Here is a 9493-nt window from a genome sequence, read left to right on the forward strand (position 1 = left end):
TCAATTATATAACCGCTACTACTGTCTATGGAAGTCATTGATTTCTTTCTTTTATGGATGGCAGTATTTCCAACAATAGTCCAAACTGAAGAAGCTAGAGTCAGCTATGTTTGTAGGTATGTAAACCCAGAGTATTCCATCAATTTGAAGATTTTTTTTGCCTAGTTTTTAAAAAACTTTATTCAGATCACTGTGGTACTTCTTTTTATTTTTATTTTTAGCTGCACATCTACTGAGTGTTTTTCTTGCCTGGAGTACAAAACATATCCTTCATTCCTTGGAGTAAGAAATTGTTCTGAAATATGTTTTTTTATTGAAAGATTTGGTAGAGAATACATGTTGAAATCATAATATTATTAGAGAGAAGTCAAGGCAGACCTATTGGACAAGTCAGCTTACACCAGTTGAATGACTGTATTGCCGTTGTATGCATCAGGATCATCTGGAGGGCTTGCTCAAAAACAACACACTGGGCCCCACCTCCAGAGTTTCTGATTCAGTAGCATGGTGGGTGACAGAGAATTTGCATTTTTAACCAATTCCTAAAGTTTGCTCATTTTGAGAACTACTATTAAGTCAACAAGTCCATCCTAAAGGAGATCAGTCCTGGGTGTTCATTGGAAGGACTGATGCTGAAGCTTAAACTCCAATACTTTGGCCACCTCATGTGAAGAGTTGACTCATGGAAAAGACCCTGATGCTGGGAGGGATTGGGGGCAGGAGGGGAAGGGGACGACAGAAGATGAGATGGCTGGATGGCATCACCGACTCGATGGACATGAGTTTGAGTAATCTCCGGGTGTTGGTGATGGACAGGGAGGCCTGGCGTGCTGCGATTCATGGAGTCGCAAAGAGTCAGACAGGACTGAGCAACTGAACTAAGTTAAGCTAGAAAGATAAACCCATCTGAATGCAGAGTTCCAAAGAATAGCAAGGATTGATAAGAAAGCCTTGCTGATTCATATCAATGTATGACAAAACCCACTGAAATGTTGTGAAGTAATTAGCCTCCAACTAATAAAAAAATTAAAAAAAAAAAAAAAAGCCTTAAGGAAACAATGCAAAGAAATAGAGGAAAACAATACAATGGGAAATATTAGAGATCTCTTCAAGACAATTAGAGATACCAGGGAACATTTCATGCAAAGATTGGCAAAAAAACAGAAGCAGATGATATTAAGAAAAAGTGGCAACATATAAAATGGGTCTTAATTACCTGGATAATAACAGTGATGACCTGGTGTCATCACTCACCTAGAGTCAGACATCCTGGAGTGTGAGGTCAAGTGGGCCTTAGGAAGCATCACTATGAACAAAGCTAGTGGAGGTGATGAAATTCTAGCTGAGCAACTTCAAATCCTGAAAGATGATGCCATTAAAGTGGGGCACTCAATACACCAGCAAATTTGGAAAGCTCATAAGTGGCCACAAGCCTGGAAAAGGTCAGTTTTCATTCCAATCCCAAAGAAGGACAATGCCAAAGAATGTTCAAACTATTACGCAGTTGTGCTCATTTCACATGCTAGCAAGGTAATGCTCAAAATCCTTCAAGCTAGACATCAACAACAAACTGGATTTAGAAAAAGCAGAAGAATCAGAGATCAAATTGCAAACAGCCATTGAATCACAGAAACAGCAAGAGAATCCAGAAAAACATCTACTTCTGCATCACTGACTATGCTAAAGCCTTTGTGTGGATCACAACAAACTGTGGAAAATTCAGGGGATACCAGACCACCTGACCTGCCTCCTAAGAAATCTTTATGGAGGTCAAGAAGCAACACTTAAAACCAGACATGAAACAATAGAGTGGTTCCAAATTGGGAAAGGAGTATGTCAAAGCTGTATATTGTCACCCTGCTTATATATAACTTACATGCAGTATACATCATGTGAAATGCCAAGCTGAATGAATCCTCAAGATTCAAGATTGTTGAGAGAATCCTCAAGAATCAAGATTGTTGAGAGAAATATCAATCAATTTAGATCTGCAGATGATATCATCCTTGTGGCAGAAAGTGAAGAGGAATTAAAGAGCCTCTTGATGAAAGTGAAAGAGGAGAGTGAAAAAGTTGGCTTAAAGTTCAACATTTAGAAAACTAAGATCATGGCATCCGGTCCCATCACTGCATGGCAAATAGATGGGGAAATAGTGGAAACAGTGGCTGACTTTACTTTTCTGGGCTCCAAAATCACTGCAGATGGTGATTGCAGCCGTGTAATTAAAAGACACTTACTCCTTGGAAGGAAAGTTATGACCAACCTAGACAGCATATTAAAAAGGAAATCATTACTTTGCTAACAAAGGTCCGTTTGTTCAAGACTATAGTTTTTCCAGTGGTCATATATGGATGTGAGAGTTGGACTGTGAAGAATTGATGCTTTTGAACTGTGGTGTTGGAGAAGACTCTTGAGAGTCCCTTGGACTGCAAGAAGATCCAACCAGTCCATCCTAAAGGAGATCAGTCCTGGGTGTTCATTGGAAGGACTGATGCTGAAGCTGAAACTCCAATACTTTGGCCACCTGATGCGAAGAGTTGACTCATTGGAAAAGACCCTGATGCTGGGAGGGATTGGGGGCAGGAGGAGAAGGGGACGACAGAGGATGAGATGGCTGGATGGCATCACCAACTCAATGGACATGGGTTTGGGTAGACTCCGGGAGTTGGTGATGGACAGGGAGGCCTGGCGTGCTGCGACATGGGGTCGCAAAGAGTTGGACATGACTGAGCGACTGAACTGAACTGAACTGAACCATTACAGTATAATTACGAAGTATCTACTTGTATCTGCCATTTTAGTTTCCCTCGTGGCTCACTAGCAAAGTGGCCTCCTGCTAATGCAGGTGATGTGAGTTTGATCCCTGGGTTGGGAAGATCCCCTGGGAAAGGAAATGGCAAATCACTCCAGTATTCTTGTCTGGGAAATCCTATGGACAGAGGAGCCTGGCAGGCTATAGTCCATGGGGTTGCAAATAATTTGGACATGACTTAGTGACTAAAAGAAACAAACCACTACAGTATTGTACAGGGATGTTTCACTGCCCTAAAAATCCTCTGTGCTCTACCAATTCATCCTTCTCCACCACTGGCAACCAGTGATCATTTTGCTATCTCCATAGTTTGTCTTTTCCAGAGCATCATACAATTGGAATCATATGGTGGGTAGCCTTTTCATATTGGCATCTTTTATTTAGTAATATGCATTAAAATTCTTTCAAGACTTGATAGCTCTTTTTTTTTTTTTATTAGTGCTGAATAATATTCCATTGTCTGGATATACCACAGTTTATCAAGTCGACTACTAGAGGACATCTTAGTTGCTTAGCAGATTTGGCAATTATGAATAAATCTGCTATAAACATTCATTTGTAGGCTTTTACATGGACATAAGTTTTTAACTTCTTTGAGTAAATACCAAGGAGCAAGACTGTTGAATCATTTGGTAAGAGTTTTAGTTTTCTAAGAAATCACCAAACTGTCTACCAAAGTGACTGGACCATTTTGCATTTCTATTAGCAATGAATGAGATTTCCTCTTGTTCCCCATCCTTGTTGGCCTTTAGTGTTTTCAGTGTTCAGGATTTTGATTATTCTAATAGGTGTGTAGTGTTATCCTGGTTTTAATGTGCTTTTACCCGTTGGCTTATGATGTGAATCTGTTCATCTTCTTTGGTGAATTGTCTGTTAAGGTCTTCAGTCCATTTTTTTAATTTGGTTGTTTGTTTACTTATTGTTGAATTTTAAGAATTCTTTGTATATTTTAGATAACAGTCCCTTATCAGATGTGTCTTTTACAAACGTTTTCCCCTAGTCTATGACTTGTCATCTCATTCTCTTGATTGAATGTCTTTGACTCATGCAGTTTGTGCCTTAGGCTGATGTCACCAGATCCTAAGATTATTCTGCAGAGCTGTGTATTTTTACCAGATGTTGCTTCTAGAGATCAAAATTATTTATAAGCCGGGGTGTCAATGGTCTGACTAAAGATATGTTTCTTTTTATAACTGTACTCCAGCCAAGTGAAGATTTCTAATACCTTGACCCCTTTTATTTTTTCCTTAGAATTAAACAGTCCTGGCTGCCTTTGCTCCACTATCCAATGTAGTCTACAACCTATCACTTCAATCACTCTCTTGTCAGTTACCTCCCTTCCCATTTCTGTTTGCTGCTCAAAATTCTACCTCTAAATCAATCCAATGTTGGTATTTCCCTAGGCTATTCTAGGGATGCTGAGTGCTGATGGGAGGAACTCACACTGAACAACCACTGCAAGGGGTTTCCCAGGTGGTGCTAGGGTAAAGAACCTGCCTGCTAATGCAGGCGACATAAGAGAGATGGATTCGACCCCTGGGTCAGGAAGATCCCCTGGAGGAGAGCATGGCAACTCACTCCAGTATTCTTGCCTGGAGAATCATTCAGACAGAGGAGCCTGGTGGGCTACAGTCCATGGGATTGCAAAGAGTTGGACATGACTGAAGCAACCTAGCATGCATGCACTCAAGCACTGCAAATCCTCATCTCCGCCTCAAGTGCATCCTCATTGCTTCTGGAGGTCCTTTCTTCAACTGGCTCTCTTTTCTATGGATTATACCTACTCTGAAGCTTTTCTTTTTTCAAACATTTTAGTCAACCACATCAATACTTATACTCATAAAATGGTTGTGATTCCTGCTTTGCAGGGAAAATGCTAGAAATTGGATAAAAATACAAGTTGCCACCAAATCTACCGTGCACCTAAAAAGGAGTGGGAGGAAGATCTTCATTCCTAAGACAAATGCCTCTTTCAGTGCTCTGAACAAACCTGTTCATCAGTTCAGTTCAGTTGTTCAGTCGTGTCCGGCTCTGCGACCCCATGGACTGCAGCACACCAGGCCTCCCTGTCCATCACCAACTCCCGGAGTTTACTCAAACTCATGTCCATTGAGTTAATGATGCCATCCAACCATCTCATCCTCAGTTGTCCCCTTCTTCTCCTGCCTTCAATCTTTCCTAGCATCAGGGTCTTTTCCAATGACTCAGTTCTTCGCATCAGGTGGCCAAAGTATTGGAGTTTCAGCTTCAGCATCAGTCCTTCCAAAGAATATTCAGGGTTGATTTCCTTCTATACAAATATTTGGACATATATATATAGCCACACACACATACATACATGCAACAGGATATTACTCATCCATAAAAAAAGAATGAAATCATGCCATTTGTAGCAACATGGATGGATCTAGATATATGTATATATGTAGTATATACATACAAATATATGTATATGTATATACATACACATAAAGAAAGAGAGAGAGCACATGGAACCATACTCAGTACTTTGTAATAAACTATGAGGGAAAAGAATCAGAAAAGGAAACACTGAACCACTGATGTATACCTCTGTGTGTGTGTGTGTGTGTGTGTGTGTGTGTGTATTAGCCGATCAGTTATGTCCAACTCTTTGTGACTCCATGGACAGTAGCCCACCACGCTCTTTTTACATGGAATTCTCCAGGCAAGAATATTTGAGTGGGTTGCAATTCTTTTCACCAGGGATCTTCCCATCTCAGGGATCGAAGGAAGGTCTCCTGCATTGCAGGCAGATTTCTTTATCATCTGAGCTACCAGGGAAGTATACCAATGTAGGACTGTGAAAAGATCCTGAGCCAGAAGACCTACTGGTCCTTGACCTGCAAATAACCTTGTTTTGTGACCTTTTTAAAACCTCTTTGGTTTCAAGGGGCTCAGTTTATTCATTTGTAAAGTAAGGGGGTTGGAGTAGCTGATCTCTGAGGTCTCTTCAGCTCTAAACTTCATCATTCTCTCATTCTTGTTTTATCTGAGAATTTAATTTGTCTATGTGATTTCTTTCTTGCCTCTGAAATGATAATTGAGGGTTGATTATACGTATCCAGTCCAATTATTCATAGATCATAGATTTTTATTATTATATATGAAAGATTAAGATGTATGAAGGGCATACGTTTGAAGTCTCTACAAAGCCTAATGATTAAAATCCTATTATATAACTAAAAATGTTCTTCTTTAGAATACTATACTGGGCTTTTCTGTAAAAGAAGGAAAACATTTTAATAGCAGTGCTTAATATTTAGTGTGTTTCCATTCTTGAAGAAGAGAGCTGAATTTTAAAAATATTTGTATTAAACCTGCTTTCATATAAATTTATATTACATCATTATTGGAAGCACTGAGCCGTGGCCAACGATCTATTACATCATGATTTTCTGTGCTGTGTTATGTCAACTGATGGATTATAGCATGTCATGTTTTGATATGTAAAATTTTTAAGACAATTAAAGAAACAAAGCACAAAAATAGTTCATGTACTGTTTTAAATAAAAATCTCTTGTTTTTTCCATTCTCCAAAGTAATTTTAGATATTTTAGAGGATTCTATATTTTGGCATAGCTGAGTGTCAGTGTATCAGCTTGGTGAGTATATAATATGCCCAAGGAAAGCTATTAAAATTGAGAATATGATTTAAATAGTGGATGATACCTTTTGAAGGATATAAGAATTAAGACATTTTACAGATCTTCACATTTTATCTACTTTTTCTGATTTTTCAGTATTACATCAACCATGGTTTTATAAATATGAGCTCTGTTTAATAAAAATATTTTACCTGCTATACTACTCAGCTCTTACTATCATCATAAAGTTGCTACCAAGGAAACAAAAATAATTCTTTGTTGGCCAAGGACAAAGAAGATCAGTTTTACAGAAAAGTTACCTGTACTTTTAATTTGAATAATGGCATAACAAATCTGATGCCGACTACAGATAAACAAGCTAAGAAAACCACAAATTACTAGAATTAAAATGTAATCTTACAACATTACAATTTCTAAAATGCCAAATATTTATCATTTACACATATTTCATTTGAGAATATAAGTATTGTCCTTACTAAGTATGATAGATCTAACTTCATAAAATTAAAGGATAATAATGTAATAATATTGTTATGAAATGAATAGGATTTGGGTGTCAGAGCTAAGTTCAATTCCTGCCTCCACAATTTGCCAGCTGTGTGGACTGGACAAATACTTAAAGACTCCAAACTGGTTTCCTTTGTGTAAAATGGGAAAAATAATCCTCTACTTCTTTGGAATGTTGTATAATGTGAGATGACACATTAAATGTGCCTGACAGAATATGGTTGACCCTAAAAACCCTCAATAAATATTAGTTATATCTAGTATAGTCTGACTTAGGCTGGTGCAGTGGGTGGTGTGTGTGTGTTCAGTTGTGTCCGACTCTTTGCAGCCTCATGGACTGTAGCCTGCCAGGCTCCTTTGGCCATGGGAGTATCCTGGCAAGAATACTGGAGTGGGCTGCCATTTCCTTCTCCAGGGGATCTTCCCAACCGAGGGATTGAAGCTGGGTCTCTTGCATTGGCAGGCAGATATTTTTTCTTTTTTTAACCACTGAGCCACCTCAGTGAGGTCTGTACAATACTTCATATTTACTATTTGCTCTTCAAAGAGTTTCTTTCTCATTTTTTTATTATTTTTTACTGAATTTTTGAATACATTCAGTGCATTCAACTTTTTCTGAAAAAAAAAAAAAAAAGAACTATGTTTATCAATTAAATCTTTCATATTTTTAGAGATTGTTCATTCTCTTAGACCAATGTTTTCCTTTTTTGTTTGGAGAATTTCTTCCACAGCTCGACCCCACAGGTTTGTCTGAGGCTGTCAGCATCCCTTCATCACAGGTGATTACTCCTTCTGGGTGGCCACGCCCCACAGACCTCTTTCTGTCTCACCTGGTCTGGTAATTGTCCTCTTCCAGCTCTTTCAGGCCTAAGGGTGGGGGTGGGGAGAAGGCATTTTGTTATGGCTGTAGCCCCTGCTAACTGCACTAACCTATGACTTCCCTACATTCTGCCTACACTTTGTAAATCTCTCTATATGAGATTCTCCTTTAAATACTTAGTTTTACTTTGCCTTTTATTTCTTACTGCAGGACCTCAATCCCTTCATGTATCTTCATGTTACTGTTTAAATAGTAATTTCTTGAGAACAAAAGATATTTACTAGTTTTTTTGGTGGGGAAAGCAAATTTTTTTTTTTTTTTTTTTTTTTTTTTAACAAATACACCAAAGAATCATGCAATGCTGCCAGCGTTGGAAGCAATCCTGGACCACAATTCAGCCTTTGCAACTGGCCCTGTGATGGCAGAACCTTTCATCTTGCCTTTATTGTTTACTGTGACCCCTGCATTATCTTCAAAATAAAGAAACACACCATCTTTTCTCCCTTTTGACTAACGATGTCGAATTACCACCGCTGGATGTACCTTCTTTCTGAGCTCTGCTTTGCCTTTCTTGACTGTGGCCGTCACCATGTCACCCTCACCGGCAGCAGGAAGTCTATTCGGTCGTCCCTTGAGCCCCTTCACCGAGATAATATACAGATCTTTGGGTCCTGTGTTTTCAGAACAGTTGATCAGGGCTCCAACCGGAAGACCCAAGGAAGTCCGGAATTTCGCACCAGAGGACCCACCACGTCCTCGCTTCGACATCTTGAACGCCAGAAAGGGACAAAAAGAAAAAAAAAAGCTTTACTACTTTTTAATTTGCATCTTTTACAGCCATAAAGTTGTGGATTTGTTGGTGGCTCGGATGGTAAAGAATCTGCCTGCAATGCAGGAAACCCGAGTTTGATCCCTGGGGTGAGAAAATCCCCTAGGGAAGGGAATGACTACCCACTCCAGTATTCTTGCCTGGAGAATTCCATGGACAGAGGAGCCTGGCGAACTACATACAGTCCATGGGGTCACAAACAGTCAGACACAACTTAGTGAATAAAAGTTTTACTTTTTTTTTTTTTTTTTCATGAAGTTGTGGATTTATAGGAGAAATAGTGTATAAGTTAAATGACAGTGCTAGAATTGTTTTTGTGCTAGAAGGATGTGTGTGGGCAAGGGCTGAGGAATTTTTGCATCTTTTTACCCATACCCTGTTTTAAGTCAAAAATGCTGTGGAGAAAAACTGCCAGTATTTCCAGGGTCTCACTGATGAGATGGGACTCCACTGGCTTCTACTAATATCTCCACTGTTTTGTAGCAACTAGAGAAGGAGTGAGGATAGAGAGTGATGGCAGAGCTCTTTAAATTTTTCTTTTTTTTTTTTAAATTCATATTTCATCGCATATAAGGTGATAATCATGTTGTTGAGTTCAGCTTAACCTTCTTTTTTTTTTTTTTTTAATTTTTTTTTAATTATTATTATTATTTTTTTCCAGTGGGTTTTGTCATACATTGATATGAATCAGCCATGGATTTTTCCTTCAGAGCCTCTTTGAATACCATGGCATCAAAGTATAGGTAAAAGACAAATGTTGGTGATTTACCAAGGTATTTCAGAGCTATCTATTCCTAGTTATGAAATATGGATATAAATGTGATATGGATATGGATATTAAAAGAAACTGAGATTACTGTCTATAATCCAGTAAAATAATCTCTGTATATATACATGTA

At 38.6% G+C, this 9493-nt stretch overlaps 1 pseudogene; it reads right to left on the reverse strand.

The window, feature by feature from the left end:
• Nucleotides 1-8116: 8116 nt before the first annotated feature.
• Nucleotides 8117-8553, reverse strand: LOC133061497 (large ribosomal subunit protein uL14-like; annotated as a pseudogene).
• Between the last annotated feature and the right edge of the window lie 940 nt (nt 8554-9493).

This window comes from Dama dama, chromosome 9 (genome assembly GCF_033118175.1).
Source record: "Dama dama isolate Ldn47 chromosome 9, ASM3311817v1, whole genome shotgun sequence".
Lineage (NCBI taxonomy): Eukaryota > Metazoa > Chordata > Mammalia > Artiodactyla > Cervidae > Dama > Dama dama.